The sequence below is a fragment of the Equus asinus genome, chromosome 17 (assembly GCF_041296235.1).
Source record: "Equus asinus isolate D_3611 breed Donkey chromosome 17, EquAss-T2T_v2, whole genome shotgun sequence".
In the NCBI taxonomy this organism is placed as follows: Eukaryota; Metazoa; Chordata; class Mammalia; order Perissodactyla; family Equidae; genus Equus; species Equus asinus.
In genome coordinates this window covers 13,000,455-13,028,261 of record NC_091806.1, presented here as the reverse complement: position 1 = coordinate 13,028,261, position 27,807 = coordinate 13,000,455, and the positions used below count along the sequence as shown (strand labels likewise).

Here is a 27,807-nt window from a genome sequence, read left to right as displayed (position 1 = left end):
TTCTGGTGCATCCAGAAGTAAAGATGAACTATAACACAAGGGCCATTTATTTCATATAAACCTGAACTCTTCCACCTCAGAGCACACACAAAAACGGACTCCACATAAATTACAGATGTAAATGTAAAAACTAAAATGATAAAACATTTTAGAAGAAAACACAGGAAAAAAGTTTTTGCAAATTAACTTTCAAAAATTTGTGAAAGTATTAACCGTAAAAAAAAAAAAGTGGTACAATGAACTTCACCAATGTTAAAAAACTTGACTTCATAGAAACTAATAAGAAAATGAAAAGAACCTACATGCTGAGAAAAAATATATTTATAATTTATAACGACATATTCAGAATATATAAATCCCTGCAACTCAATAACAAGATATATCTATAGAAGATATAACAACGGTCAGTAAGGAAAAGACAAAGGCAGCAGGTTCCCAGTACCTCCCGGCCACACTCCCTGACCACCTCCCACCCTCGCTCCCCCTCGCCCCCACAGAAAGCCCCCTGAGGCCCTAAGACAGGCGGAAGAGGAGGAACAGAGGCACTGTTAGTCAGCCCCTCCCTTCGCACGTTAAACCCAGAGAGCTCTACCCTCTCTTCCAGCAGTGCAAGGGGTATGAAGGGTCCCTGAGCACCACAGGCACAGCCAAGAATGCACAGAAGGGCATTCACTTCCATCCAAAAACTGCAGACCCTGAGTTTAGAATTTGCCTGAGGCAACCCCCAAGATGGCCAAGTAAGCTAATGGCAACATCAATGTTCACAGGGCCCTAGCACCACACCTCCTCGCACGGGACCCCAGCCCTTGGCGGGCTACTCTGATCCCCACGTCCCCAGAAGCCTGGGCCCCTATCCAGCAAACATCACAGAAACCACAAAGCTGACTCCAGCCTGAGCTACGCCACCTTCATCTATCCAGCCACAGCCCCACAGCGCAGACGCAGTGAGCCTTCCCTCTGACACCAGCAGCAAGGACGGAAATACTGTCAGTTCTGTTAGTTCTGCAGTCTTATCACCGACTGGAAGTCCCCGCTCTACTGGGGAAGAAGCCCAAAAGTCAGTTCTGAGAACCTGAATGATGTGACCAGAACAGGCACAAAGAGTGTCCACTGACCCCAGGAGGCCTGTGCAGAGAGCTGTTCCGCCCTCCAAAAACTGGGAATTTTAAACCTGAGGCAGTGGACTGGGCCGAAGCTGGGTACCTGAGGGTCACTGTAGATATGAAACCAATTTGCCGTTTCCTGTTTAACTTGAGGGGGTGACTCAGGGGTCTCGAAGATTTGTGAGTTTGTTTTGTAGAAGAAGGAGAATGCACTCAGCAGCCATGGAATTGCGGAAGTCAGATTGTCCAGGGGCTTTCCCACCTTCTCATTTTGGCCAATTCGAATAAAATCTGTCTCCATCTACAAACACCAATGTCTCAGTGTTTGGCTTGCTGTGCATCGGGCATGCGAACTTGAGATTAAGAGGTGTGGTATCACTTCTGGTTTCCTTTCAATCCTCTTCCTTGGCCTTGTTCTGCCCCAGAGGCTTTCTGTAAGGCCTAATGGGAAGAGTGGGGCCTACTTGATGAGAAACGCAGACCAGCTCAGATGCTTCAGTGGAGGACACAGCAAGCCCCACACCTCCAGCCCAAACTCGCTTCTGTAGCTCCACCTCAAAGAAATCAAACATTTGATCTTGCATGTATTCTGGCATGAATTATAACACACCAACTTGTGTATATGGGAGTGGTTCTCACGTTACTGTTACCATAGTAACAGATCCTGGCCACTAATGGTTCTTCATTCCTGGTCCCTCTCTCCCTACTCCTCTACATCCTTCCTGCTTCTCTGAGGACTTAGCTCTCAGCTCGAAGTCAATCCTGCCCTCAGGCCTAGCGTAGCTCGCCCACCCCACCCACTTCCAGGCTGAACAGCACCAATAAAAACCCAGCAAACAGGAAGTGTTTTCCTTTCCAGTTCAAAACGAGCTCCTCTTCTTTCTGATTCTCACATGGACCAGAAACTGTAAGAAAAGTCTTTCTTTGCCCAATTGCTTACCTCTCCACAGTTCCTCCCACGTGCCATTGGTCCTCCAGGCCCTTTCCAAACTTCCAAACCAACTACAGTGTGAAAGTATTTTGTACCCTGTGAACAAAGTATACATCATAGAGATTTCTCTTATGCGCACAATTAACTATCTAAGAGATTAACTCAATGCTAGTTTGAGGTATGAAGAAGAGAAAGGACTTCCTTCTTCAGCAGTGAGCCTTTTTATCACGTATTAGTTTAAAAAAAATAAAATGAAGAAAAAACTGTGCAATTTCATTTTGTTTCGAGAGCATATCAGTACTTGCTCCTAAAATGTTTTAACTCTAGCAATATCTTCAACTTTTTTGCCATTTTCAGACTTGGAAGAACAACTAGCTATTGTTATTGCTAATCCTTTAAGAACATAAAACTGGAAAATGTATGAGAAGCAATATTTAAAAATCATCCAAAACTGGCCAATAAGCACCTGAAAAGACTTTAAAACCATGAGCCATTAAAGAAATACAAATTAATATCACAATGAGGTACCACTATATACTCGCTAAGATGGCTAAAACATAAAAGTTGACAATATCAAGTGCTGCCAAAAATGTTGACCAACCAGAACTCTCATACATTGCTGATGGGAATGGACAGTGATACCACCACTTCAAATAACCATTTAGCAATATTTTACAACAATTCCACTGCTATGTATTTGCCCAAGAGAAATGCAAATATGTCTACTCAAGACTTGCTTACACACATACACGTGGCAATATTATTCATAAAAGCCACAAACTGGAAACAACTCAAAAGTTCACCAATAGGTACACATTTACACAAGTTTCAAAATATTCATATAATAAAATATTACTCAGCAATAAAAAGGAACAAACTACTAACACATGCAATAACATGGCTGAATCTCAAAAACAGTTTCCTGAGCAGAAATGTCAAATGCAAAAAAAAAAGAAAGGAATTTTTATGATTCCGTTTATGTGAAGACCTAAAACAGCCAAAAGCGATCTACTGTGATAGAAATCCAATAAGTGGTTATCTGGAAAGGGAGGGTGGGGACACTAAATGGGAAAAGTGATGCAAGAAAATCTTCTGGAGTGTCAAAAATGTTCCATATGCCAAAATTCATCTAATTAAAACAGTTTAAATGGGTGTTTTCATTTTATATTTTCTAAATTACACTATGGTAACATCTACCTGGAAAAGTCAAGATAGCAGCTAGAGGGATGTGGAAGGAAGGGACAGTTCGGATGAGGCACAAAGAAAACTTCTGTAACAATAAGATGTTCTATTTCACATCTAAGGTGGTACAAAGGGCAGTAATCTTATTACGTATCTCTGAGGTATACATAAGTTCTCATATGCTATGTTTCTCACACACAAAAAAATCTTTCAAAAATGATTCACACACACAGACCCCAAAAAGAAAAGAAACAGGGAGACTGCAACCTTAGCATGTACAATAGCTTCCCAACTCCCTGACATATGATTCAATGAATAAAAAGACAACTAACTTTGCCCTATTTGGGTTCAGGGTTCCAGTGTCCCCTGGGCACCTGAAGCTTTGGGTTTCCAAGAGATGGTGGCCATGATAGCCTGATGGAGGCGGCATTTCCCTTACAACAGAAAAGTAGGTCAGTGTAAGTACACTGATGGGGACAAACACTCGAAATGTAAGAAAGCCAATGTGTTCAAAGAGACTCTGCTTGCGTGTTAAATTGGGTGTACTGTAATAATTCAACCTCTGCAATCAATTCACACAAGTGCTAAGGCACTCTCATCTTCAAGAATACTTTCAACTAGTGCTCCTCAAACTTTAAGTGCAGAAGAATCACTGATTCTTGTTAAGAAAGTAGTCCAACCATCAGTCTTGAAACAACAGGTCTGGGGTGAGGCACAGAATTCTACAGTTTTAGCAAGCACTAGAGGAAATGAAGATAGTCCACAAATCACACTGTAAGAATAAGCTCTGATCTACACCTGTTTGAACAAGGCTAAGGAAACAAGGAAAACGTACGTTTTAAAATATTCAGTGGCTCGAAAGACCAAGACTATAAACAAAGCAGATAAACTGTATTAAAAGTTAGTCAAGGAGTAAAAAAGAGAGAGAAAACTTAGAAAAATTACTTACACAAGTTTGCCAAAATAAACACAAGAGGTCATTTCATAAATTCAACTTTCACATCATCTACTTACCCACACTGCATAGTGACATTCCAAAACTGGCTTTCAGAGGCCAGATTTGGTCTTTCATAAACAGGCATACCTCGAACATATTGTGGGTCTGGATCCAGACCACTGCAACAAGCAAATACTGCAATAAAGCAAGTCACACGAACTTTTTGGTTTCCCAGTGAATATCAAAGTTATGTTTACAGTATACTGTACTCTATTAAGTGTACAAGAGTATTATGTCTAAAAACACAATGTACATATCTTAATTAAAAAATATTTTATTGCTAAAAATGCTAACCGTTATCTGAGCCTTCAATGAGTCATAATATTTTTGCTGGTTGAGGGTCTTGTAAAAAATACAGTATTTGAGGGCCAACCCAGTGGCATAGTGGTTAAGTACGCACACTCTGCTCTGCAGCCCAGGGTTCACGGGTTCGGATCCCAAGCACAGACCTGCACATCGCTCATCAAGCCATGCTGTGGCGGCATCCCACATACAAAACAGAGGAAGACTGGCACAGATGTTAGCTCAGCGACAATCTTCCTCAAGCAAAAAGAGAAGACTGGCAACAGATGTTAGTTCAGGGCCAATCTTCCTCACCAAAAAAAAAAAAAGAAAAAAAGAAAAAGAAAAAACCCCCTGCAATATTTGTGAGGTACAATAAGGCAGAGCACAGTAAAATGAGGCATGCCTGTATAACACAAATCAACAATTATTATGAGCTATGTCACCATACTCATCACTTATATTTGCAGGAAAAAGGCAGGCCACTGCTGCAAGTCAGTGCTCATGGTGTCAGGGACTCACTGCTCCAAGGAACTCAACGGTGGGGTCAGAAGCATTTAACTGTTAAGAGATGCAATCACCAACCAACCTGAAGCAGACTGAGCCCCAGCACAAGGGAGAGGCCTATGACCTTTGCCTCATTTTTAATGCTAAAATATCCACTCTGGGAGGAGCTTAGGCCTTACTGCCTTAACCTGCAGTGTATGTGGAAGCATGTTTTCCAACTGAGCCTGCGCAAGCGAATACCCACCTCTCTGTTTTGAATATTCATTCCCATCCAAAATAAAAGGTCCCTGCTTCCCTTTGTTGGGGATGCCATGACTTTGGAAATGATTCTGCGTGGCCTCCTCTTTGCTGCAAACATGCCCTACTTTGTGTGACAACTGCTTCTGGTGGGGGTCTGATTCAACTCGCCAGGAAGGAACCCACTTGGGTTTCAGTAAAAATGGTAGTTCTGTGACATTAGAGAGTAAGTGTGTGTGTGTAGTGTCAGGGGAAAGACTCTTGTAACCACTCTTACACTAAGCATATCAGGGCAGAAATGAACGATTGTGAAGTGGTCGCTGGGAAAAGAGAGAAAGGACTGCCCATGATAAAAAAGAAATGCAATGCCTGACTTTAGAGGCCCTAGGATGACAGAGAAATGGCTGACAAACCAGCTATTTCCACACCAGGATGCCTAGAGCGAAAATTTTCACAAGAGTCACCAGCACTCAAAGGAAAAAGTATGTGCAAGCATCAGAATATAAAATACAATATCTTTTAGTTCTTTAGAAATAGAACCCTCTTTATAACATACAAGTTTGTACAACTAACACGTGTAAATACTTTAGAAATGCCTTAGGCACCAAAGTAAGGAACTGTCCTTTAAAATCAGCAATAAGACAATATCTACTATTACTGCTTCTAGTCAGTACTATTACTTCTTAGACGTCTCATCTAGCACAACAAGAAAAAAATGAAATTACAAGCATAAAAATTGGAAATAAATAAAACTCTCATGATTTACTCACAGTATGATCTTCTACAGAGAAAATCCAAAATCATCTTTGGAAAAGTGTTAAAATAGAAAAATTTAGCAAGGTGGCTTGATATAAGAGCAACATACAAAAGCCAGTTGCATCTGTACACACCAGTAACCAATAACAAATATTTTAAAACGCTACATATAATTGTTATAAGAAATTAGCAACTATCTAGGACAAATGATGTGTTAGAATTCTACAGTTAAAATTAAAACTGAATAACAGAAATGAAGAAAGATCTAAACAAAGGAAAAAGTATACTCTGTTCACAAATAGGAAGACTCAATATGGTAGAGATGTTAATGATCCCAAATTGGTCTAAGATTCAATGGAATTAATAAAAAACTCCAACAAGGGTTTTTCAGAGAACTTGGTAAGATTATTCTAAAATTTCCAAGGAAGAATGAAGTGCCATGAAACCTTGGAAGAGGAGGAGCCCACTTACTTTTCCAGTAGTAGAGATCATTATGAAGCTACAGCAATGAAGACAGGATGCTATTCACAAAATGGATGATGAAACAAAACTGAGACAACAGGGGGAAAAAAGAACACTTTACATAAAGCTTCTGTATATGACAGAGATGGCATGTCAGTTCATTGAGGGAGAGCAGTAACTTTTCAATAAGCTATGACTAACAACAATAAATCATATACATAACAAAAATTAAACTGGATCCCTATCTCACACCAAGTACAAAAATTAAGTAAAGATGGAATAAGGTTTAAGTGTTGCAAACATATCTTTAAACTTCTTAGTAGAAAACAGAGGTGAATATCTTTTAGATATAGAGGTAGAAAAACGTTCCTAAAGTTAAAACAACTAAAATTAAAAATGTATACCTTCAAGAACTCATATAGAGATGCAGTAAAAAGAAACCAAAGGGAGAATGAACGCAGGATTCAACATGATTACAATCTCAAATTAAAAGAGAGGGATGGGATAAGGGGACTATGATTAGATATAGATTACCTTCAAAGTTGCAGCTTTTGTTTTAAGTAGGGGGTTCATGTGTGTTTATTATTAAAAATTGATAAGAAATTTCATAAACATTTTCATGGACAGCTATTATGAACCAATGTTTATAATTCTATTATTATTATGCACTTTAGAACCAACTAAAAATGTATACTATTAAAACAAACCCCCAAAAGATCTGACCACCTATGGAGGCAGTAAATATAGAACTAGCATAGATGATCAAACTGAAAAGTTATCTGAGCATATAGGACAAAAAGGGAGAGAAAGAAATCATAAAATAAAATTTGAAGCAAGGAAAAGACATGAATGGTATCTAATCAAATAATGCAGTTATAGAAGAAAAAAAAGAATACAGTAGAAGCAATAATTTTACTGAGAAGAACACTAACATTTTCAGATCAAAAATCCTAGGCAGAACTGTTAAAAAGATAAACACACACCACACACACACACACACACACACACACACACACACAGTGAAATTTCTGGATTCCAAAACCAAAGGGGAAATGATACAAGCTTCCACAAAGAGTCAACAACAGTAAAAACAAAGAGTAACATGAAACAGTATTATACTATACAGAAAAACATATAGTTAAAATAATTTTTAAAAACTAACTGCTAATGTGTAACACAATTAAGTAATATTTTTGACACAAGGTACACCCTAAGAAATTTAAAATGTCATCATTTAGAGAACAGATGAGTGGTTACCAGAGGAGAAGGGGGTGGGAGGAGGGCCAAAGGGGGAAAGGGACATGTACACATGGTGATGGATAAAAACTGGACTGTTGGCAGTGAACACAATGCAGTCTATACAGAAACAGAAACAGAGCGATGTGTACCTGAAATTTACACTATGTTGTAAGCCAATATGACCTCAACAAAAGAATTGTTTTTTTAAGAAGTCACCATTCAGAATCACATTCAATATTATCCCAACAAAATCAGGAATGCTGTAAATAAAAATAAGCTAAAAAGTTTTATCTTATTGAGAGTAGAGGGAAGGAGGGAAAGCTAATTATCAATTTTTGACTCTACCAGAAAAATACATTTAGATATATTTGTTTAAAATTAAAAGAGCAGAAATGAGAAAGCGATTTCCAAATCATGACAGGCTGTAAAAAAGAAAGGGTAAGGGAGGTGACACAAGGAAAATCTGACCAATCCATGAAAACTGAGCAGGCTGGTTCAGACCCTGGGCACAGACATGGCATCGCTCGTCAGGCCATGCTGAGGCGGTGTCCCACATGCCACAACCAGAAGGACCCATAACTAAAATAGACAACTATGTACTGGGGGGATTTGGGGAGAAAAAGCAGGGGGGAAAAAAAGAAGACTGGCAACAGTTGTTAGCTCAGGTGCCAATCTTTAAAAAAAAAAAAAACTGAGTAGGGAAAACAAGACTAATAAACAGAAACTCAGATGACAATAAAAAAATTTATCAATTATCACCATATATGTAAATGATGAAATTCTACTAAAACACCAGCAAAGACACACAAGTTTGGATTACATCCATTAGAAATACAAAGAGAATTTGATGAAATTATATTAAAAGTAGAGATATCACATCCCTCAGAATTTAAGAGATAAAGGAAAAAAACATGAAATATTCAAATCACACTGTGTTCATTTAATATACAAATAAAGAACTCTATAACTTTTTCTTTTAAGATTTTACTTTTATTTTTCCTTTTTCTCCCAAAGTCCCCCAGTACATAGTTGTGTATTTGTAGTTTTGAGTCTTTCTAGTTGTGACATGTGGGATGCCACCCCAGCAAGGCTCGACAAGCAATGCCATGTCCGCACCTAGGATTCAAACTGGCAAAACCCTGGGCTGCTGAAGCAGAGCTCTCGAACTCAACCACTAGGCCACGGGGCTGGCCCCAAACTCTACAACTTTCAAAGAATACCCATCCTTTTCATATGCTCCTTAAAACCTCATGTACATAAGAAAATCTTTTTCTGTGTGTGTGAGGAAGATTGGCCCTGAGCTAACATCTGTGCCGATCTTTCTCTATTTTGTATGTGGGACACTGCCACAGGCTGGCTTGATGAGCAGTGTGCAGGTCCATGCCCAGGATCCAAACCCACGAACGCTGGGCCACCAAAGCAGAGCGCACAAACTTACCACTACGCCCCGGTGCTGGCCCCAATAAATTTCTAAAACTATTATAAATCATGTTCTCTAAACACAGTATATGGAAACTAAAAGTTAACAATTTTAAAAATGCAACATCTTGGAAAGTAAACCAAAAAAAATCTTTTAAAGAGTGAACAAAAAATAAATTCAAATTCAAAACAAAACTGATGAAAATCCACAGCCCAAAATGTTTTTCATTAAACATGATTGGAAATTCACTAAACGTTGAATATAAGTATAAAAAGAATAATAACCATCAAAAAGAGTAGAAAGGTGGAATTACTAAAGAAAAATAAAAGTAAATTAGAAGACAAAAGTTATAAATGAAACAAAGAGCTGAATTTTGCAAAGACCAATAAAATAGATCAACTTCTGGCAAACACCACTGAGAAGAGAACAAAACTAACAGGAATGAGAAAGAGATCTATCTATATACCCACAGATTTAAGAGAAAACATCAGATCCATATACATACCTATATGGAGAGAAAGCTAAATGAAATAAAATCCACATCTAAAAAACAATTTTAAAATTGACACTGGAAGAGGTAGAAAACCTAAAAAAAAGATAAAATTTGGAAAGTTCATCTAAAATTTGCTCTAAATAAAAGTCAGCCTGATATAGTCATATTCATCAACCTTTCAAAGTAGCAAGTACTTAGATTGAATGACAAAAAATGCTTAAATGTCCCCAATTTTGAATGGTTTATCCCAATCCTACATTAAACAATTCCAAAAACATAGGAAAACACAAAAAGCTTTCTAATAATTTTATGAGTTAATTTTACCTTGTTACCCACTTACACAAAAGCAAACTGTGTAACCAATCTCATTTAAGAATACAGATATTAAATTCCAGATTAAAATTTAGTATATTGAATTTGGAGGCATCACGACTACATGAGATTTTACCAGAATGCAATCCATCATAATGGGGGGCTTGAGAGTCTCACAGCCCTGAGTTAAATCCCACCCTTCACACACACCAGCAGTGAAATGTTGCTTTAGTTCTTAGCTTCTCTAGTACTGTTTCCTCAATCACAATATGAAGAGAAAAAGTAGTGCTCACCTAATAAGGCAGTTAGGAAGATGAAATGAAAAACAGTCTAAAAAACTCTCAGCACAATTCCTTAACATCGTACATAGTCAATATCCCATAAACGTTATCTATTACAATTGTTGCTCTTATTACAATTCCTTAACATAGTACATAGTAAATATCCCATAAATGCTATCTATTACAATTGTTGTTCTTATTGACACATAAAACACCCCATCAGTCGTTGCAACAGCAAAAGAAGACATTTGATAAAGAGTCAACATCTAAATCTGATTTCAAAGTATTTTTAAAACTTAGGACTATAGGGAAATTTCCATATCATAATGAAACAATACATACAGACACTAACATCAATCCTAGTAGTATTCTGCAATCTTAGCTAAAGCAATAAAATAGTAAATGAAAAAATAAATCTGAATATTGACAAGGAAGAGGTCAGAATGATAATTATTCACAAATGATATGGACTGTATACACAGAAAAGTAAAGAAAACTCACAGAATATTTATCAGATCTGATGAGAATTCATTAAGGCAGCTGCATACAATGTTAGTATACAAATCAAAATGAGGTGAGAAAGGGAAGGAATAGGTGGGAATAAGCAGCTGGCTCCCCATCTCTCTGCCCAAACGAAGGCATATGCTGATAACAAGATAACCAACTATTTAGTACTACGGAATGTCAGTTGTATATAATGTTTACAGCAATTTACAAAATGTTAACTGTCCCTTGAAAGGCTCTACTTTATTTCTATAACTTTAGATGATAACCTCAATTAGAAAATACTCCATTATTTTAACTAAGAAATTTACTCTGAATCCAGTTTGTATTATTTTTCAAGTTTTGTTTTAAACTCTTAATTTGGTTAATCTGTGATTGGTTAATCCTGCCCACCTAACCCCTCCCTCCCCCCCACCCGTAATTAACTGAAAATTGTTGATCCATAAAATTCCTTCTGCTGCCATCCCCTACTATTTTTTTTAAACTCCCTGTCTGGAATAAATGTATGCTTAGCTCCACCGAACACGCAGATCTAAAAAAGTTGCTAATGTCTAATCACACTAACTTTAAGGCTTTAAAAGAAGATTCAGAGGCATTTAATGACTTGTCCAAGGTCACAGAAAGGTGATACAGATCCAACCATCTTTTCACTACACTGCCTAAATTCCAACAGTTGTCCGCAGTCTTGAGCTTTCACTGTTTCTCAATAATCTTAAATCTGAGATTCAGTTAGGGAACTAAAATAACTGCTGCACTTCTCATTCTTCTTAGAAAACATTCACACACTGCTTCACTCATCAAATATTTACTGAAACGTACTATGTGCAAGGAACCAGGGTGAAACAAAACAGGCAAAATACCTGCCCTTAGGAACTTTATATTTTATTCAACTCAGAAAGATACATTTAATGTAAATGGTATCCAGCTCACTTCACGCTATAAATTAATTTGGTCCCTGGGACGAAGCCATCTATTGCTGCCCTAAAGAATCCTCTTTGGGACCTGAATCTAGGTATCAAATTTCTGAGATCTAAAGATCCTGCACTTAGGTAAATATTAAGCTCAAAGGCTGAAGACATGTTCAAGACCAAAATTCTGACAGGATTTAACTGCAGCTAATCTCCCCCCAACTCCACCTCACTTGTCTCCTTTAAACCTCAGAAAAGCAGCTCTCTGCAGTTTTATTACATGTCACAACGCCCGGCCACGGCCAAACTTCAGCCATCACGCAAAGAACACATCAGAGGAAAAGACAGCCCCTCTCCTTACAAATATACTGCGACAAGCTACCTTGCAGGTGAAAAGGGATCTATGAAAGTTCTGTGGCACGCTTTTTTTAAATAAAGGATTATTATATTATTTTATGAAAGAGTCATCCTTCTGGAAGGAAAAAAAAAGAATCTTGAAAATATAGGGAAGCGTTCCAATCCCCAGAACACAGCTATTCACATGAAACTAATGTTGTACACATACATACACACACACAAGTATTTTGAGGAGAGCAGAAAATAGGCTCAATTTTGGTTATGCAATATGCACTAGTTACCTCATTTGACTGACAATTCATAAAGTTTCTAAGTGAAAACAGAGAGTTTCACTTTTGTTTCTTCTAAAGTTTGAAGTTTACTTCCTAGTTACTAGCTTAAGTCCACTTCCTAGTTACTAGCTTGGTGGATTTAAATCTACCAACTTATTTGAAGTAGATGGCTTAAAGTATTTATACCCATACAAATATTTTTTAAATAGTTCCAATATGAGTAAAAATATAATACTATGTTAATATGGAAAGCAAACAAATATATTGGTTCTTTTTAAAAAACACATGAATACCTTGATGGAAGTATAAAAATGCACGCATTATACTGCTCCAAAAATATTTCCCCCCTCGGGCTGGCCCCATGGGGTAGTGGTTAAGTTCCGGCTCCACTTCCTTCTGTGGCCAGGCATTTGCAGGTTCCTATGTGGTCGGCGACCTAGCACCGGTGGTCAGGCACACTGTGGTGGCATCTCACATAACAGAGAAAGACTGGCACAGATGTTAGCTCAGCGACAATCTTCCTCAAGCAAAAGAAGGAAGACTGGCAACAGATGTTAGCTCGGGGCCAATCCTCCTCACCAAAAAAATTTCCCCAATACCAGTGAGACGATCTGACACACACACTGAAAACAGCAGCACAATGGTAATACTTTGGATTAACAACTACTGCCTTTGTGTAAGGAGGAGTTCATTAAACTTGATGGCCAAGACCACTTTCAGTAATTTGATTCTCGATCCTACAATTTTATGCCTAAACTTCTGAAGCAGGCAGATCTGCATTATCTGATTCTATGTTAAAGAAGTACTCTAGTCAAAACCAATTTAAAAAACTCACAAACTTCTTTCCACTGTTCACATTTAAGAGATGTGAAAAATATGAGCTACTTTTCCCACTTTGAAACAAATTGGCTGTGTGGAATAAATACTCAACACTGAAGACAACTATAAACAAAAATGATACCAAATCTATTAAATATTGCTTAGTATACATATGACCACGAGATCCTGCTTTAAGTATTAACACTTTATCACATACTCAACATCAAAAACTAAAGTTTAAGGTATTCAAAGTAGAATAGAGGGGATTAGCAGATAAACTGTTCTAACTCCCAATATTAAATCCAAAATTATTTCCCTGTAAATAAACTGCAGCCTGCAATAATCTTCTAAATTTAACCAGTAACAGTTAACACACAAGAGCTCCAAAATCAACTTTCCCAAAGTGCCTAAAATAACAATGCACTATCCTTGCTTTCCAAAATTCTTGAGCATCTTCAATTACCTCAAGTACTACCATAAAATTCTAAAAATAATCTCAAAGCAGAAATTTAGCAGGCTGTGAGTATATACACAGTCCATTTTAGGACAGCAGACCCTATTCGAAAACCAAGCACAGGTAGGAGATAACTATGCCAAAACTACAACAGGGTGGGGCGTTCGTTACTCACCCTGATAAACCAACACAGCTTCGGGAGCTGCTCACAATAGACTCCAGTTACCCCCGTAACCCCAACACGACTAAAGCAATGTTATCCTTTTGCCCAAAATGCTTTTCACCCAAAAGACAAATAAGTCATAGCCAACTACTCTTCAGGATATGGTGCAAGCCATGATAGTGCACTTGACATCCTGAAAGCAAAATCCAGAACAAAATGAGCATTTCTCATTACTCACTATAAAGGATTTGAAGCTTCAAAAACAGATTATTTTTTTTTTAACTTAGGTGAGTGACCATTTGAATGAGTGGCTGAGTCAAGAGCAAAGGGTAAACGATGGAACAAGGTCAAACTCAGGGGACAAAACATTCCTGGAGTAAACATGGCCAGAAAGGTTTCCCTTCTTAAGGACAGTTTCTATACTCAAGGGGGGGAAAACGGGAAAAAGAAACAGAAAGAGGAAAAGGAACCAACCGAACCCTCTACTTCCACAGAGTCACCTGGTAAACGGACCTGCCCCGCCAGGCAGGCAATTCGGTCCTGCTGGAGACCCTTTTGCAAAGAGCAGGCCCAGAAGGCTCCCACCTTCAAAACACAAACCGTGCTCATCAGGGATGACCAGTGGCTATTCTATTTTTTTAAAAAGGAAGGAGGAGGAGAAAGTTTAATTAAGCAGCCAGATAGAGGAGTGTAGGAATGTAAGGTCGCTCCCAATAAAGACCCGGCACCGTCTGCTCCAGGAAAACAATCGGCCAGAAGGGAGCGGACGGAAGCCCGCTAAGTGCACCCCGCTTCCCACACGCAGCCCGCCCTGGGAACGACGCCCCAAAGGCGGCGGTGCGGGGGGCGCGGGGAGGAGGCCCTGGCGGCGGGGCCGGGGCCGGGGCCGCCTCACCTTCTGCGCCGCGCTCTGCTGCAGCACGTTCTGCTCCACGGTCATGGCCCCCGCGGCGCCGGCGGCCGGCTTCTCGCGCCTCCGCCGGCCCTGGCTGCCGCGCTCCGCCGAGCTCCAATGCGCGGCGCGGACGGCCGGGCAGGACAGCGCCCCCGCCAGCCAGGCGCGAAGACGATGGCGGCCGGCGTGCGCGGGCACCGCGGGCGGGCGGCGAGGCGCCGACAGCGAGGGCCACGGCGGCGGCCCCACGACTCCGCGCGGCCCGCCTCAGAGCGGCTCGCTGGCCGCGGCCCGGGCCAGGAGCGGACGGACGGCGGACGCCGGCGGGGAGCGAGCAGGGCGGGCCGCGTCAGGCGCGCGCTCCTTCGCCGGCGGCTCGCGGGCCACTGCGGGGCAAGCAGAGGGGACGCAGGGAGCGGCCGGCCGGAACGGCGCTGTCCTCCTGCCGCCGCGACTCCTCCTCCCTCCCAACCGCCGGCTCCGCTCCCGCCGAGCCCCGCCGAGCCCCGCCGAGCCCGCCCGCCGGCCGCCCTAACCCTACATTGTGACCCGCGGGGCGGGGAGGCGGGGCGGGGCCGCCTCGGAGCCCCGCCCCCCGCTCGCGGCTCCGCCCCCGCGCCGCGCGGGGCCCGGCGCTCCAGCGGTGGGGCGAGGGCGAGCCCCGCGGGTCCGGCCTCGGACCCCCCCCTGCGGCAGGTTGCGCGACGCCTGCGCTTGACTCGGCGAAGCTCCAACCCGAGGCTGGAGGGCAGCTTCTTCCCCGTGCCCAGGACTTGTGGGATCGCTGGCTTTCCGAACTCCTCCGCGACAAAATGTTTCCCTTCAGGCCCAGTAAGATCCCCAGACCGCGCTGGGTCCGGAACGCCGGCTCGTCTCTGAGTCCTCTCCCCTCGCTTTTCTAGGAATTTCACAAGCCATCAACTTGCCTGACAGGAAAAGTCAAGTGCGATTTATGCAAAGGGCTGTCCGAAGTTCTTATGCTGAAACGTACTTTTTTCCTTAACTAATTATTACATAAATGAATATTGACATTCTCCGTCTACTTCATTCATTCAAACATGTGCCAGTCACTGCTAGGCTCTGGGGAAATAAGATTGATTTCCCGGAGATTTGATACAAGTGAAATATGGTCTATACAACAGGCAACATTACAAAGTTTCACTGCCTAGATGGTACAGAATTCTAATTCCCAGTTGCCAATTATCAGTTAACCACCCCGCATGGAATATTTGACTCTATATGGAATTATAGAGAAAACCTAACCTTAAGAAACCAGTCTCTGGCCTCAAAAATATCTCGAGTTTCACAGCTAGTCCGGGGATAGGAGGTGAGGGTGCGGCTGTGGGAGGGGCGGAATAATCAGTGCACATTGTTACAAATACAATATCACATATGCTAACCCAGGTATATTTTTTAATCTGATGACAAGAAAAGCAAGCTAAGAAAATGATCATTGAAATATTGTCTGGCTTTATTTAATCTTCATGGATCATTGTAACTCAAGGCTTTGTAACAAATCTGTGCGCTTTACGGCCGTCTTGGCTGTGTACCCTAGATATCTTCAACCACCTTTTAAGACCTTTTTCATTTGATTTTAACAAATTGCAAATTTTATTTTATCGATACCTTATGCCTTTGCTAGAAGAATTTGTAAAGTTGTGAAATGGTTGGAAACCCAGAATTTTAGGAATAATGCAACACTCGTGATAGAATGCACAAATTTTTATGAGAGCACTGAGACCCAAAGAGGGCGACTTGTCAAAGGGAGCATACCACAGTCCATTTTTTCTCATTTATAGCCCAAAGTTCTTTCCAACATATCGCTTCACGTTTCTCTGTATTTTAGGTTTAAAAAAAGATCTATCCGGTTCATGACATTTGAATTTAAGAAAGTTAAATGTAACGTAAAAATCTAGTAGTGTGGTTTAAAAAAATATTGCCAGATGCTAAAGTTTAGTTTCAAGAATTTGGCAATAAATGTTCCTCTGAGTTAAATTTTTTAGTTCCATGAAAAAAACTACCTAGCAACGCTCACTACATAATCATCAAATAAAGCTCTTTATCGTGTAGTCATACTTGCCCGCATTGATATACCTTCCCAGCTTGCTTCTAATGATTTTCTACTTATTTCTATTCTTTAATATTAACTGTTCTTTTGTAAAACTTCGAGGAGAAAACTTCAAGTTTCCTTGTAGACAATATTTTTTAGAACGTGTACAATTGGAATGAATTGAGGATGGGAATTTAAGATAAAATTGTACATAAGACCCATTGCCAGATATCCTAATTGCCAGACAGCAATGTCAGTTTTGCTGCTCATGAGTCAGTCTTAATATGTATGGCTGTTGGAATCACTTATTCTCAGGACATTACTTAATAATTCCTAAACTGTTGCCTTATTCTAGGTTGTTGACACTCAAGTAAACAGGTAAAGTGGTAGATCTCCTATAAAATTAAAAATATAGTTCTTAACACCAAGTCTATTTTTCTATTTTGGATCAAAGTGATGTTTCTAAGAATATTCAGTGTGTGCCTTGTATGTGAACCAAGGAAACTGGTATTCTTCTATCTTGGCTATTCATTTCTTTTTATTTAGAAAGTTTTGAAAAATCCATTTCTGGACACCAAAAGTCTAACATGTTGCTAAAGCACATTTGTGAGACATAAATAAGAGAGAAACATTCAATTCATAGTGTAGATTGGAACAATTTCCATGACAAAAGACTGGTTTTTAAATCTACTTTGAGGAGGACCAGAATTATTTTCCTTCTTTATGTATATTGACATTCTGGGATAATTTTATTTCCACCAATAAGGGAACCATAAGCAATCATTCAAAGAGGAAGTTGCTGTGATGTCACCATTGTGATAGAGATGTCATTCAGTGACAAGGTGTTCATAGATTAGAACCTGTAAGAGAACTATCTGCCTAATACATGCACAGTACAATGCATATTGAATTAAATGGGCAGCCATGAAGGAGAGAAAACAAGTTTATTTATGCTTTTACAGTGCATGTCTAACTCTAGCTTTTCATTCCAACTGGAACAGCTTTGTGGTCCTGGCAGCCATATTGTTTTATATGATAAAGGATATCATTATTAGCATCTCCAGTCATCAGTGGTGCCTCACACACTGAGTCTCCAGATGTCGCTTCTTTGGTCAGTTGATTAGCTTACTAGCGCAGGCTAGGTGGTGTTGACAACAGAAATGTAATTTCTCACCAGTCTGGAGGCTGGAAGTCAAAGACCAAGGTACCAGCAGGGTTGTTTTCTCCCGTGTCCTCTCTCCTAGGCTTGCAGATGCCACCCTCTTGCTGCCCCTTCATAGATGTTTGACTGTCTGTACACACTGGCCTGGCGTCTCTTCTTCTTACGAGGACACCAGGCAGATTGCATTAATGCCCACTCTAACAGCTTCATTTTAACTTACCTTTTTAAAGACCTTCTCTCCAAATATGGTTATATCCTGAGGTTCTAGGCATTGAGATTTCAACATAGGAATTTTGAGGGGAAACAATTCAGCCCACGACAGTGATGTTCAGTCTGCTTTACTTAATCCTCCACTTCATACCTAAATGCCATCAACTGTCTTTTTTCCTGCCCTGTCCCATAACCTCTTAGGTTCGTAAGAGATGCATTAATGTGTTAAAGGATAGTATCTCCACATTTTCTGCTAATATTGACACTTTCAATTGGAATAGTTTGGGGGAAAGAGTTCTGTGAATCGAAAAAGGAATCTAGTCTAATGTGAACTATTTCTTTATAAGGATTTCTTTGAAAGCAAGGGCTACATAGAGAAAAAGCTACACTTTGTCAAGCAAGAGCGCAAAAGAAGAGATTTCTTGGATCGTTTGCTCCCCTCACCTTGAACGTGCCCAAAGCCATACTCTGACACTGAAAATGGTTTAAAGTCCCCAGACCCTTCCTCATTTCTTACCTTTCTTCCCCTTCTATAGTGGTAAGCACATGTTTCCCTGAAATTACCCTAAGACATACACGGACAGAGAAACCCACACATCAGAAACTGACTATCCCTGCATGTCCCATGCTCTCAGATCAGCTGGCTTCAGAATGGATTTGGCCAATGAGAGGCATAGGTTGGGTATTGGGGGATTAGACAAAGGGAGATGCCAGGCTATTTGCTTTCTCCTCCTCCTCCCCTTGGGTGGCATCTCCTTGGGCTATACAGATGGTCCCTGACTTACAATGGTTTGATTTACCATCTTTTAGAAGAAGATTTTATTTTACTTTTCCCTTTTTCTCCCCAAAGGCCCCCAGTACATGGTTGTATATTCTTAGTTGCAGGTCCCGCTAATGTGGGATGTCGCCTCAGCGTGGCCTGATGAGCGGTGCCATATCCGTGCCCCGGATTCGAACCAGCGAAACCCTGGGCCGCTGCAGCAGAGCACGCAAACTTAACCACTCGGCCACAGGGCACATCCCTGATTTACCATTTTTTGACTTCATGATCATGTGAAAGTGATGTGCATTCAGTAGAAATCGTACTTCAAATTTTGAATTTTGATCTTTTCCCAAGCTAGCGATTTGCCGTATGATACTCTCTCATAATGCTGGGCAGTGGCAGCGAGCCACAGCTCCCAGGCAGCCCCGCGATCACGAGAGTGAACAACCAATCCGCTTGCAACCATCCTGCACCCAGACAACCGTTCTATTTTTCACTTTCAGTACAATATTCAATAAATTACATGAGATATTCAACACTTCATTATAAAATAGGCTTTGTGTTAGATGGCCTTGCCCAACCGTAGGCTAATGTAAGTGTGCTGAGCATGTTTAAGCTAGGCTAGGCTAAACTATGATGTTCAGTAGGTTAGGTGTATTAAATGCATTTTCGACTTATGATACTTTGAACTTAACGATGGGTTTATTGGGATGTAATCCCATTGTGAATCGAGGATCCATATGTATCTCTTTGGTGGTTCCAGCTCTCACCAGACTGGCCTATGCTGGTTCAGGGTCCTCTCCGTGAGGTAGTTCCCTGAGCTCTGGAAATCTTGCCTCCTTCCATCACCCCTCCAAATTAAGAGTCATAACAATTTCTTGCTATTGCTAAACCCTAGTTTAACTCACTGCCCCTTTTGACGTCTTCCATTACCTGTAAAACCAATTCTTCGGTATCCTTTGATTTAAATATTTACAGAGCATTCTATTTTTCTGACATGAGCATTATTGACTTATGCTCTCTGGGTCAGTTCTGTCATCTATAAAACGAGAATAATAATATAGGGTTATTTTGAAGATTAAATGATTAAGTACATTTAAGATATTTAGAACTCTGTAAGGCACAAAGTAAGTATGTAATAAATGTGAGCAAGTTCATGCTATTATTATTATTAGGGCTTCCTTTTGACCTATAAATTGAGAAATTAAAACCATTAAATGACCATGAAGAAGAATTAGGTTGGACTGAATATTCTGTGTCCAGGAAAACAAGGCAAGAAGCTGAGTTAAGTGAGGTCAGTTTACAAAATCTGCCAGTCTAAGAAGGGGCTGTCCCACTGACATTTCTGTGATAGTTTCATATATCAAATCATGTACAAAAGAACTTGTTTAGTTATTCCTAGGCTTTATTGCTAGCTTCAGACCCTTGGTGATTATTGGTGTTCTCTCTTGGATAGTAGAAAAGATGCAAAGTTCAGAAGTAAATGCCTTTACATTTAAAAAATACGTACTAGAGATATGGCAAGCCTGAAATTGATTTTTTGATAAGTGAAACTATTAGCAAGTAGAAACAAACCAAAAATGCAAATATTAGGCAGAAATGCTATTCATTTTGGATTCTGCATAGAATCCAAATCTTTATACTGAATGGTTGCTTAGTAAGTGTAATTAAAATTAATTTATAAACAAAAATAAAAGCAAATTTTAAAAACCTCCTTTCCTACTTTCTAGGCTTTCAGAAAATGTTTTTAGTATATTCAGTATATCTACTATCACCTTATAAAATTAAATATACAGTAATCGACTATTGTCTCAGCATATTAGTTTGGTCTGTTTCTCATTGAGAACAATACAGGGAATTTTTTTATGTGAAGATTATTAAACGATTCTGTTCAAATCTACCACAGCTTTAAGTTTGGGCTATCGTGTTATAAACACCCATAACTGTATGGGAGTACTGACTGGGAATAAATCCTGTATAAGTGAAAATAGGATAGCCTATTTTAAAATTAGATCCTACTGGTTTCAATTTCAGGACCTTCCCTCTAAGACTGGCCTTATGTCAGGTGAGTTGGGATGGCTCTTGTAGGCCTTCTATTTTGAGAGGCGTACGGGAAACAGTCTGTGATACATCAGAGCCAGCCACTATTTCGTGTACACTTACTATGTCCCAGGACCTGTGCCAAGCACTCTACACTTCAAGAAATTTGATCTTTACCACAACCCCATGAAGCTGGAGTTATTAGACTCTTTTCACAGAGGAAGAAGCTATGGCTTATTGTTTAAGTAATTACCCAAGGACACACAACCCAAACATATTAAACCCGTTTGAACCCAGAAAGGAAGTCTGTCTGACTTCAAAGCTTCTGAATTTAAACCCCCTGCACTGTAGACCACCCATTTTCTAAGTGTGATTGATGGATTTCTAGGGGTCCCCAGAACTCTTTCAGGGGTTGCCAAGATGCTCCCTTTTCTGTCTATATGTCTATGTAAGACTAAATTTTCCTTGTATACTTCGACCCAAACAATGTATGATAACAGATAGAACACAGAAGATTAGAGAATTCCATCGTCTTCTGTCAAACCAAATATTAGAGATTTGCAAAAATGTAAAACAATGTCATTCTTTTCCGTAATCTTTTCTGTTTTGGGAAGTATGGTTATTTTTCATAAAAGTAATATTTATGTTAAAACATAATGGGTTTCTTATTTTTAAATGAAATAATAAACATTTTTGAAATTTTTCCATTTTAACTTTGTATACAAAAAAGAGTAATAGATGTAACCTACAGACATAAAATCTCATGGGGGTCCTCAATAATTTTTAAGACTATAAAGCAGTCCTAGGACCAAAAATGTTGAGACCCACTGCTGTAGACTTCCACTGTCATCAGGCATTTTGCAAGAACCAGAAATAAAACTGACCTGACAGCTCTTTATGTTTCTCAGGTGTCATGCATCACTATTGTGATCCTTCGAGAAAGTAAGGTAGAAATACAGTAAACTGAATCAAAATTTCTTCCTTCTCCAAGTGCCATTTAAAAGCCAGTTTAGCTCTAGGTTTAGAAATTATCATGTAGAAAAGTAGAACCCTAAAACTGTGTGGATGAAAATGTGTGAAACCACCTTCTTTGTTGTTGAAAGATGAATTATTTGAAAGTACTCTGAAAATGGTTAAAGGCAATTCAAATGTATGATATTGTTATAATTTATTATAATATTTTTGTAATTATGAAATTATGGGAGTAAGGAATTGGCTTTGAGAGATAACCTTAGTGCTAGTTAATAAATATAACTTTATTGTGCTAATATAATTTATAGCTGTATTATATATGGTTATAACTAACATAATAAATACCATAACTTTATATTTATTTAAATGCTTTGCCATATATAAATCACTTTAATATACAGAGTGTCTCATTTGAATCTCACTAACTATGCTATGAGACAAGGCAGGACATACTCTATATCCGTTCTACAAATGTGGCAACCTAGTCTCAGAGTAGTTGAATGACTTGCCAACAGTACACAGCAAATATATGATTGTTTTAAAACTTGTAGCTAGCATAATACCTCAGCAAATATTTATCAAATAAAAAAATTAAGTCAGGTCTTCTGACTCCTGGTTCAGTGTCTTAGCTCTGGCATATGCTGATTTAAAAGGGTAATGGATTTTGCAACATGCCTCATTTGCCAAGAGTATTCAAAATGAAGTCAAAAAGGCACATGGTGGTATTCAGTTAGCTCTCACTTATGCAGATCTTTGTCAGGAGAGCAGTAACAGATGAAGATGATATGCATTCTTATATCAAAGGCTTATATTCAATCCTCAAATTTATGTTTTCCCATCTTCAAAGAGTAAGTGATGTAATGCTAACTCTTTTTCATCTGGCGTGTTAGGATTAACTTCCAAAAAACAGAAACACACACACACACACACACACACATGAGTTTCATTGGAACTTTAAAAGTATGATAATTTTACCAAATAAATGGAATTTAGCATACATCTTGTTTATGACAAGTCCACTGAAAACAAACCAATGATCCCATCCTATTGGCTCTTTCAAATTTCAGTACCATGGACAAAGTCGGAAATAAAACAAATGCTCTGCTACCCCCTGGAAGCATACAGCCTGGTGGGGAGTCAGCTATAGAAACAACGTCCTAGCGTACAAGAAAATGAGGACACCAGGAATAGGGTGTCTCTAACCCTGCCTAAAGAAGACATTTTTGCTCTGACAGTTCACAATCTGGTATGAGAATCAGGAATATCAACAACAGAATAGGAGCTGTTAATAAGCAAATTTATTTGCAAATTACTGGAAGTCAGAGGGAGAAATGGACTCAGTCTGAGAAAATGAAGCAAGATTTCACAGAGAAGGTGGCATTTTGGAGAACGAACGAAGTAGAAGTAATTGACAGCACAGGCCTCAGGTCCCAGCCTACTGAATGAAGGCACTAAAAACGACCTTATCTTTCCCTTTGCATCGTAGAAAGTTGAAGTAAAAGATCACGAACCTATTGTGTTTGTTTTGAACCAATTATCTGCATGTGATGAGTAGGAAGTCCCATAGGCAGAGTCTCTATAACAGTGAGACTAGTGAGTAGGAGACATTGGTGGGGAAAAACACCCTTGAGAATGGCAATCACACTTCTTGAACATTGCAGAATCTTCATTCCACTTAAATGGAATTATCCACAGCTGTGCATATAAATGGCAACTTCTGGGAAGATGAGACGTCTCCAGAACCATTTTGTGTTATCTCCTTCTTTGTGTAACTATTGCCAAGTACGGCCGTACACTTGGCCATTAAATAATCTTACTTGCATGTTCTAGATTTCTCTGCCCTTATTTCAAGTCTTTCTTGAAACTCATATCCGCTGCATATTTTCTTTCAATAATGTTGTCAAACAAAGCCAATTTCTAGAAAAAAACACTTTGTACTGTATGTATTAGGGGTTGTATTCTTGGGTGGGTGCAGCCCACTATCTGAACCCTATGTTTGGGCAGTTGGCCCTTGTGTCTTGGTGAAAGGTAGGGCCACATCTACTGCCCCCAAAACCAAAAATTCCAGATACTTGCTTTCTCAGAGCCATAGAATGAACTCTGCCAATCAGATGCTTCCCCAGGCCCACTGAATCTTTAACTAATGAGGCAAAGAAAGAAATGATTCAGAATTCTTTCTGATGGTAGGAGTGGTGAGGGGGTAGAAGGGTGATGGTGGTGAGGGCTTCATGAGTGGTGCCCAGTGTCAAGGCGAGGATGTAGCAACACACTGCACTGCTTACTTAAAGATCATCTCTTTAGCTGGAGTTCTAACCTCTGCCTTCCCCAGGTTCCTACCCATTTTCTGAGCCAAATTGTCTATCCTTCTTTTTGTTCTATCAACAAAATGAAAAGACAACCTAGCAATTGGGAGAAGATGTTGGCAAATCATATATCTGATAAGGGGTTAATATCTAAAATATACAAAGAATTCACACATTTCAAGAACAAAAAAACCTACCAACCCAATTAAAAAATGAGCAAAAGATCTTAACAGATATTTCTCCAAAGAAGATATATAGATGGCCAACAGGCATATGAAAAGATGTTACACATAATTAACTACCAGGGAAATGCAAATCAAAACTACAATGTCAGGACGTCTATAATTAACAGGACAGGAAACAAGTGTTGGAGATGATTTGGTGAAGGGAATTCTCATACACTGCTGGTGGGCGTGCAAATCGGTGCAGCCACTATGGAAAACAGTATGGAGACTCCTCAAAAAATTAAGAATAGAACTACCTAAGATCCAGCTAGTCCACTGCTGGGTATTTATCCAAAGAAGATGAAAACACGAATTTATAAAGATGCGTGCACCCCTATGTTCATTACAGCATTATTTACAATAGCCAAGACTTGGAAGCAACCTAGGTGCCCATCAAGGGACGAATGGATAAAGAAGATGTGGTATATATACACAATGGAATATTACTCAGCCATAAGAAATGAGGAAATCCAGCCATTTGTGACAACATGGATGGACCTTGAGGGTATTATGCTAAGTGAAATAAGTCAGAGGGAGAAGGTCAAATACCGTATGATCTCATTCATAAGTAGAGGATAAAAACAACGACAAACAAAAGCACAGAAACAGATCGGATTGGTGGTTACTAGAGGGAATGGGAGGAGGCAGGAGGGCAAAAGGGGTGACTAGGCACATGTGTGTGGTGATGGATTGTAATCGATCTTTGGGTGGTGAACATGATGTAAACTACACAAAAATCGAAATATAATGATATACCCCTGAAATTTATATAATGTTATTAACCAATGTTACTGCAATAAAAAAAGTAAATAAAGAAGGTGGTCCCATAAGATGATAATGGAGTTCAAAAACTCCTATCACTTAGTGATGTTGCAGCCATTGTGACATCATTGTGACATCATTGTGTATTGCATTACTCACATGTTTGTTGTGATGCTGCTGTAACCAAACCTACTGCACTGCCAATCGTCTAAGAGTACAGCACATAGAGTTATGTACAATACACAATATTTCATAATGATAATAAATGACTATGTTACTGGTTTACATATTTACTATACTATACTTTAATCTAGTGTTGTTTTGTTCATCATGGCCCCTAAGCATGCAAAATCCACTGCTAATGCTGCGAGTAAGAAGCCACATTAAGTGACTAGCCTGGAAACAAAATTCAGTGACTAAGTACTACAAAGACTGAAACTCAGTCAAGGTCGTTGCTCACCAGTCAGGCATGTCCCTTTCCTCCATAGCTATGTGAAGAACAAGAACAAAGTGAGAGAAGCTGTTAAAGCGTCTGCATCATGAAGGCAAAGAGACTAAAACAACTTTGAGAAGGGCCCACATCAGACACGGAGAAACTTCTGATGCCCTGGATTAAAGACCAGACAGAGAAGCAAGTCTCTGTCAGCACCATGACCATCATAGCCAAAGCAAAAAGTTTGTTTTTGATGCAGAAAGAAAAGACTGGACCTGACTAGAATGTTGAATTTACTGCCAGCTCTGAGCGGCTTAAACAATTCAAGAATCCTTATTCATCACATAATGTGAAAGTGAGGGGTGAGTCTGTGAGTGCTGATGTGAAGGCAGCTGAGGAATTTTTGGAAACTCTAGATGAGCTGATTGAGGAGAAAAATTACTTGTCAGAGCAGATATTCGATATGGATGAAAACGCCCTATTCTGGAAACAAATGCCTGAAAGGACTTTCATCCATAAGGAGGACAAGTTTGCCAGGTTTCAAAGCTTTTAAGGACAGGATAACAGTCTTGCTTATTGCAGGCTACAAATTGAAACCCTTTGTGATCTGGCACAGTGAGAACCCCAGGGCCTTCTAGCATATCAATAAGGACACATTGCCAGTGTACTACAGGAGCAATGAGCAGTCATGGATGACCCAGCTGCTCTTCTAAGAGGCCCTCTTCAATTACTATGAGAGTAAAATGGAGAAGTACCATTTGGAGAATAACATCCCTTTCAAGATTTTGCTTATTGCTGATAATGTTCCTGGACATCCTCCTTTTCTTGGTGATCTTTATCCTGATATTAAAGCAGTGTTTCTCCCTCCAAACACCACCTCTTTGACTCAAACAATGTATCGGGAAGTTATAAGGCCTACAATCTGACAAAGACCTTTGCCCAGGCTATTACTGCAACTAAGGAAAATGCTGTGAAGACACTGGTGCAATTCTGGGAGAATTACCACTATGTAACTCTATGGCTGCATCAGGAACCTTGTTTGGGCTTGGAGTAATGTCACCAAGGAGTGTATGATTGGCATCTGAAAGAAGATGCTGAAGACATTCAGTCGTAATTTCAAGGGATTGCCAAGTATTAGGAGGTTGCAAAAATCAATGAGGCTGAGGTGGAGACGGCAAACAACTTTAACCTGGGTGTGGAGGAGGATGACATTGAGGAGCTCCTAGAGGTGGTTCCTGAGGGATTGATGAATGAGGAGTTCTTGGACCTGAAACAGGAATGCATGGCTGAAGAAGAAGCAAGAGAACCTTTTCTCTACACTACCAGAGAAGAAAAAGAAGAACCTCCAAGAAAATTTGCAGGGTAGGGTTTCGCAGACACTTTTGCAGACCTCAATAGGCTCCTTAAAAATTTGATAACATGGGCCCCAACACTGAAAGGTTTTTATTAATAGAGAGGAATGTTTATGGTGGAGTATCTGCTTACACGCAATTCTACGATGTGAAAAAAAAAAACAAATCAAGCAAAGCATCGTGGACATATTTCCGAAAAGGGTGACACCTTCTCAAGAAGAGCCTCAGACAGATCATTCAGGAGGTGTTCCAGAAGAAGGCCTTATTATCACAGGAGATGACAGCTCCATGCGTGTTATTGCCCCTGAAGACCTTCCAGTGGGACAAGATGTGGAGATGGACGACAGTGATATTGATGATCCTGACCCTGTGTGGGCCTAGGCTAATGAGTGTGTTTGTGTCTTAATTTTTCTTTTTTTGAGGAAGATTAGCCCTGAGCTAACATCTTTGTACGGCTTCCTTTACTGTATTTGTGGGACGCCTGCCACAGCACAGCCTGACAAGCAGTGTGTATGTCTGCACCCGGGATCCGAACTGGGGAACCCCAGGCCCCTGAAGTGGAATGTGAGAACTTAACTGCTGCGTCACCAGCCCCGGCCCCTGTTTCTTAAGTTTTAATAAAAAAGTTTTTTAAACCTTTTAATAAAAATTTTTTTAAGTAAAAGAAACCTTATAAAATAAGGATCTAAAGGGGCTGGCTCTGTGACCGAGTGGTTAAGTTTGCGCGCTCCACTGCAGGCGGCCCAGTGTTTCGTTGGTTCGAATCCATGGCACTGCTCATCAAGCCATGATGACGCAACGTCTCACATGCCAAAACTAGGTGGACCCACAACCAAGAATATACAACTATGTAATGGGGGGCTTTGGGGAGAAAAAGGAAAAAAATAAAATCTTTAAAAATAAGGATCTAAAGAAAGAAAATATTTTTTACACCCCTCCAGTGTATTTGTGTTTTAAGGGTT

At 39.9% G+C, this 27,807-nt stretch overlaps 1 protein-coding gene across 1 annotated transcript in view; it reads right to left on the bottom strand.

Annotated features, from left to right (window-relative positions):
- LOC123278040 (olfactory receptor 5L1-like) overlaps window positions 1–14,636 on the bottom strand; it is a 54,806-nt gene extending 40,170 nt beyond the window's left edge. Inside the window, exon 1 of the mRNA XM_070487716.1 lies at window positions 14,575–14,636. The gene's annotated coding sequence lies outside the window, so the exon portion shown is untranslated. The remainder of the gene's footprint in view (window positions 1–14,574) is intronic.
- Window positions 14,637–27,807: the final 13,171 nt, after the last annotated feature.